Genomic DNA, 6,913 nt, shown 5'->3' on the forward strand with positions numbered 1-6,913 from the left:
GCGAGGGGCGAGAGCAGAGGGGACCGAGCCGTGGAGACGGAGGCAGCCGCAACCACCGGCGGACAAGCGGAGGGTCCGGGACACCGGGAGACGGGGCGAGAGCAGATGGGGCCCGAGACCCGGGCGGCAACAGCAGCAGCAGCAGCGCCGGGACCCCGGAGACCCGCCATGATCCCGAGGCGAGGGGAGGCAGCGGCGACTGGCGAGGCGACCGCAAAGCGAGGGGCCGGACCCGGGGAACCCCCGACGGGCGGCGGAATCCCGAGGCAGTATCGAGACCTGGCGGCAGCGTTCGGGGAGAAGGAGTCCGACCAGCTCCCACCACACCGGCCCAGTGATTGCGCCATCGAGCTAGAGCCAGGAGCGACCCTGCCTAAGCCGAAAATGTACTCCCTGTTGAGGAGGGAGATGGGGGCCCTGCGCGAGTTCATAGACAAGAACCTAGCGCGGGGATTCATCCAACCCGCGAAGTCACCATTAGCGGCCCCGGTGTTATTCTGGGAGAAGAAGGATGGCTCGCTCCGTATGTGCGTAGGCTACAGGGGGCTGAACGCAATCAGCACGGAGTACAGATACCCCCTCCCCCTGATGAAGGACTTGATGTCGCATCTGTCGAAGGGGAGGGTGTTCACAAAACTGGACTTGCGCGAAGCCTACTTCAGAGTCAGGATCCGCGCAAAAGTTGAGTGGAAGACGGCGTTCAACACCCCACTCGGAAGCTACCAGTTTTCCGTGATGCCGTTCGGATTAAAAGGGGCCCCGGGGGTATTTATGCAGCTAATAAATGAGGTGCTGCACGACCTACTCTACCGGGGCGTCCTGGTCTACCTGGACGACATCCTCATCTACACCGGGACCCTGGCGGAGCACGTGAGCCTGGTGCGCACGGTGCTCCAGAGACTGCTGAAGGCACAGCTGTACGCAAAGCTCTCGAAATGCGAGTTCCATCGAGAGCAACTAGACTACCTCGGCTACCGAATATCCAGCCGGGGAATTGAGATGGACCCGGCGAAAGTAAGGGATGTCCTGGGCTGGGAAGCGCCGCGAACCCGGAGGCAACTCCAAAGCTTCCTAGGGTTTGCGAACTTCTATCGTCAGTTCATCCCGAACTTCGCCCAAATCGCCCTTCCCCTAACCGACCTGCTAAAAACCAAGGGCACTGGGAAACCCCCCAAGCCCAGCATGGCACTCGCGTGGACTGCAGAATGCCAGGGGGCGTTTGAGGAACTAAAACGGCGGTTCACTGCGGAGCCGATCCTGCGCCATCCCGACCCAGACCGGCGGTTTATAATCCAAGTGGATGCATCAGACGTGGCAACAGGAGCAGTCCTGCTCCAACCCAGCCCGGAGGGGGCCATCCACCCGTGCGCCTACGCCTCCCGCAAATTCACCGAGACGGAGAGGAGGTGGATGGTGTGGGAGAAAGAGGCGTACGCGGTCAAGTGGGCGCTGGCCACGTGGAGGCATCTACTGGAGGGGGCAACTGAACCGTTCGAGGTGTGGACGGACCATAAGAACCTCGAAGCCCTGAAGACCCCGCGTAAGCTATCCCCCAAACAGGCATGGTGGTCCCAATACTTCGGGAGGTTCAGGTTCACACTGAAGCACATCCCCGGGAAGCGCAACTTCCTAGCGGATGGACTGTCTCGCATGCCCCAACACGCCAGCCTACGGGAGGAGATCGTGGACTCCATCATCCCCGCCAGCAGGCTGGCTGCAAAGGCGGTGACCCGAAGCCAGACCAAGGGGGAGCGACGGGACGCGGCGCCTGAAGTAAGGCAAGGGTTCGTGGAGGCGGCGGAGCGGGACGCTTGGCTCAAGCAGAACCGAGAGGCGCTAACCGGCCAAGAGGGGCTGTGGTGGCACGAAGGAAAGCTGTACGTGCCCGAGGGTTGCCGACGGGAGGTCATGGAGAGAGCCCACGACAGCCGGAGCGCGGGGCATTACGGCTTCGTAAAGACACTCCACTTAATCCGGCGGCAGTTTTGGTGGCCCACGCTCCGGAAGGACGTGGAGGCGTACTCGGGGGGTTGCCCGGTGTGCGCAACAGCGAAAGGAGCGAAAGGCAAACCTAGAGGCCTACTCCAGTCGGTAGCGGAACCCGACGGCCCTTGGCAAGAGGTCGCCATGGACTTCATAGTGGAGCTCCCGGAGAGTAAGGGGAAGACCGCCATTTGGGTGGTCACGGACTTATTCTCCAAACAAGCGCATTTTGTAGCGTGCCGGCGAGTCCCCACGGCCGAGGGGCTGGCGAGACTGTTCGTGCAACATGTCTACCGACTCCACGGCGCACTTCGACGTGTCGTCAGCGATCGGGGCGGCAACTTCATCGCGCGGTTCTGGCGGGAGTTCCTGAAGCGGGTGGGGACGAAACAAGCCCTATCCTCCGCGGCGCACCCGCAGACGGACGGAGCCACGGAACGCCTGAACGGGGGCTCGAACAGTACCTGCGCTGCTACGTGGGGCACCAACAGGACGATTGGGCGGAGCTACTACCATTCGCGGAGGTGGCATACAACAACGCCGTCCACAAGAGTACCGGGTTCTCTCCGTTCAAAGTAGCCACCGGGAGAGATTTCGTCCCCATGCCGGAGCTGCCTCAGCCGGAATCCCAGATCAACTCCCTGGACGCCTGGTTCGCCCAAATCGACGAGACCCGGCGAGCGGCGCACGCGGCATTGCAAAGAGCCAAAGCCGACTACAAGAAGCACGCGGACCGCAAGAGGCTCCCCGAGGAAAAATGGAAAGTGGGGGACCAGGTGTATCTGTCAACCAAAAACCTAAAGACGCACCAGGCATCGAAAAACCTCAGCCCGAGGTTTGTGGGGCCGTTCCCCATTACGGAGGTCATCAATCCGGTGACCGTCAGGCTGACGCTCCCGAAAAGCCTCGGGAAGATCCACCCGGTGTTCCATTGCAGCCTGCTAAAGTTGCACCAGCCGGGGAACGCCTGGCACAAGGCGGAGGGAGTACCGCCACCCATCATGGTCGGGGGGGAGCAGCATTTCGAAATCAACCGGATACTGGACGCCCGGAGGCACAAGGGGCAGACCCAGCTCCTAGTGCAATGGAAACATTTCCCCAAGTCCCACAGCGAATGGGTGAGTAAAACCCACATAAGGGCGCCGGACCTAGTGCGGGACTTTTACAGTAAATACCCCGGGAAGCCGAAATAGAACCGAGGGGGGGGGAGTTGTCTTCAGGGGGGCGGCATGTCAGGTTCGGTCAGCACGAGGTTTCAGGGAAGCACGGGGCTGCAGGGAAGCTCGCAGCCAGACCACGCAGAATCCACCGGCGGTAGCTAGCGGGGAAAAGAGGAACCGAAAGCGCCGCTAATTAACGAGCCACCTGCGGCCAGCTAAACAGGAAAACCGCAGCGGAAGCTTTTAACTATGAACTGATAACGGCGCGAGCATGCAAGGAACGGGGCCGCAGGGCAGCGAAACAAGATCGCAACGCAGCACAGAACCCGCGGGTCTGCACGTAGCAGGGAGGGACCAACCCAGCCGGAGGGGGACTGGCAATCAAGGACAATGGACTCTGACCGACCCTGCCATCAGGAACGATCAAGGGGGACATTGGGGGGCCTAATAGTCCACAGCTGCAACGCGATCACGAGGCGGGAAAAAGCGCGGGAAGGGGGGAATATAACAAGTGATGCAATTGTACCAAGCCAGTCCTGGCTTTGCTTGTGACTACTACGTTACGCATGAGTAAACCTTCTTTGTGAACCACACGTGTCACGAGAGTTTCTCTGTCGAACGGGGCAAATCTTACACCAACCACAGTTTGAGCAAGATGGCTATTCCCTCGTTTCCCAGAGCTCCAAACCCACTTGAGACTGCTCTCTTTTGGTCTCCTCCTGAGGAGCAGCTGTCTGGATCACTTCTGAGTACAGTAATTTCAAGTCCTCTTCTTGTCAGGAGAGGAATTATCAAAGAGCTGGTCTACTCACCGGCTCTTCATTCCACTGGAGTTGTTGGCCCTGCTTTTTGTAGCTGTCTTCAGTTCACCATTTCTTTGTGGAAGACAGTCTGGCTTTAAATTCCTAACGCACATACTGTGAAGTGTTTTCATGTTACATTTCTATATGTATTGTGTGCTTTAATCTACTTTTTTGTATTGTGTTTTTCTGTTACTTAAATACTTCTTTAAATGGCTGGTAATGAAATTATGGTAATATCCTGGAGTTCAGGTTGAGTTCAGACTGTTTCTCCTCTGAAGCCCACGTGTGTATGAATCCAGTTTCACGAAGCAGTGCTGTTCTCCTCACCAAGTATATAGGTGCCAGTTGGAGGCAACACAATAAGGCTCAGTATTTATGTTCTCATGGAATTAAATCGCAGATGGACATAAAAGTGGTCATGCAGCCCAGAGAGAAAAAGTATCCAGGTCGTTTTCTTTACTGTGACAATCAAATAATGTTTTAAATCCATGCTTCAGGGTATTTCATTCTTAAGTAAACAGTCAGCAATTTTGGGGTGGTGGGGGTAAGGAGCTCTTCTCACAGTTAAGTGTTCTAACACATTTTAATCAAGTTGAAATGAGAATGTCCTCCAGTGTGAAACGTTGGCCATCTCACAGCTGCTTCAACTGTACAAGGAGGTCTTTCTTGGCCCAGATGTGCCAAAAGAAAAGAGTGGTGGGGTTGCTTCAGGATTGCAGCTTCTGCAGAGCCCAGCAGATTGAAACAGGGCTTTTAATGAGGTCATACCAGTTTGATGCCTTTCGCAACTCCAAAGGGGCTGACATTTGGAGACCTCTTGCACACACACAAAACCCCACACCTTATCTACAACTTAGAGTTCAGCTGCCGCTGCAAAAGGTGAGCTGCTCTGCAGGAAATCTGCTTTACAAGATGTTTCCCCACAGGAGGTTTCTTACTTTTTAGAACTGTACGCTCTTGAAATGAACTTTGGAATGCAACAGAAATTATAGGGTTTTTTATTATTATTTGCAAGAAATGGAGCAGAAATGGTAATACTCAAAGTGGTTTCAGAGAGTGAGAAAGAAAAAGAATGGCTTCATATTCCAATTTTGTTGGTTATAAATGATATATCTCATACCACTTGGGGCTTTCTCTGGGTGATGCATGTCTACACATCAGAAGGGAGGCAATGTGCTGGAAGTTTAGATGAAATGGGTCTAATTTGTACAGTTATGTGAAAAATGTAAGACTGATGTCCTTGAGGAATGGCAAGGGTAGGTGAGTACTCCTGCTTCCTGCCTGGTTTCCTATGTGAAAGGGGAGGACAAAAAGCAGTAGCAGTCAGTGGTTGGAGAGGGAATAGTTCTCTAGTTGCTAACACTGCTTATTACCATAGGAGGCAGTGGAAAAATGGACTGGCTAAGTACAAAACAATATAAAACATGCGGGAATTTTTATAGCCACACATTTTTGGTCATTAATGGCTATTTTCTCTATAGCTTTATCTTGTAAATAATGTTGCTTTTAGGCTGCAAAACACATATTCTAGTAGTAAATCCAGCTGAACACAGTGGGGATTATTCCTCAGTAAATATGTGTAGGATTTTGCTGTAAAGCTCTCAGACCAAACTATCTCTTCTGAATATATGGTTGCAATCCTCTTTTGGGAGAAAAAATCCATGTCTGTGCAGTCATTTTTGGGAACTTAATTTGAGGAATGGAAAGAGTGATCACACTTCTCAAATATCTGAAAGGGTGTCACATAGAAGAAAATCCGGACCTGTTCTCTCTTGTTCCAGAATGTAGGATTCTGAATCGTGTATTTAAATTACAGGAAAGCAAATGTTGGCTGAATGTTAGGGGAAAACAAGGGCAGTTTGACAGTGGAATTAATTATCTAGAGAGGTTGATGGGCTCTCTTTCATGGGATTGTTCAATTAGACGTAAGGCAGCCATTGCCTGCAATGATTTAATTTGGATTCACATATAGAGCAGAAGTTGATGTTCAAGTCCTAAATGTATCCTTTGCTAACCTCAGTTCATTCTGAGCTTTCACTTTCTTGAAGCCAGCTCTATAGTTCTGCACTTCCTGACTGTACTCTTCCTTGGTGACTTGGCCCAGTTTCCATTTCCTGTCTCTGTCCTTTATTGTCTTCAGATTGTCATTCTGTCACCACAATCCTAAGGCATTAAAAGAAATGCCTAGCTCGGGAGAGGGAGAATATATTTTTTTCCCCAGAATTTCCCTGCAATTTCTTATTCAGTATAATGATGCCTCTCCAAATTCTTTCTGCATGTTAAGGAATGTTAGAGATCAGGGAAGAATACAAAGATTGATTTTTCTGGTTCTTATTTCTTCCTGATATGTTCTTCTGTTTAAGTTTTCCATAAAACAAAGAAACACTTCACAATTAATTCTGTTTTCAGTGAAATTAGTGAGCAGGAAAAAAAAATCTGTATTTTGTCACCTGTAATTTCCCAGTCTTCATGATCTTAAATGAATAATATATAAATCTCATAACCAATAATCCAATAGTCAACCTTCCATGCTATTGATTTCTCTGAATTATGCTTTAAAATGGTAGATTGGTTTTGGGTGAAAGCCACAGTCTTCACACTAATGAAACAGTTCTGATTCCTCACTCTCCCACTTTGCCAGCAGCTCCAGAAATCTGTTTCTACAGCTCATATATTGTCAGTCAGTCTTTTTAAAAGTTACTTGGAGAAAACAAATGGTTTTTTCACCACAGTTTTAATATACTCTTTATTTTGAGCATGTAAACAAGAAAATCTGTTTCCCTGTTACACCATTTTGATTAGATGCAGGGAAAACTGTATGTGCAGTTAAGCAAAGAGCAACTGTTACTGATATGAGTTTGTTCCAGATATATACAAAATCCCCTCCTTCTGTTGCAAAATTATCCAGATTTTGCTAGGGTTTCTTTTAAGTACATGCAAAGCTTGAGAGTTTGTATTTGACCTTTA

The sequence above is a fragment of the Python bivittatus genome, unplaced genomic scaffold (assembly GCF_059951505.1).
Source record: "Python bivittatus isolate LINGU-HERP-01145 unplaced genomic scaffold, Pbiv_v1 ctg000480_np1212, whole genome shotgun sequence".
In the NCBI taxonomy this organism is placed as follows: domain Eukaryota; kingdom Metazoa; phylum Chordata; class Lepidosauria; order Squamata; family Pythonidae; genus Python; species Python bivittatus.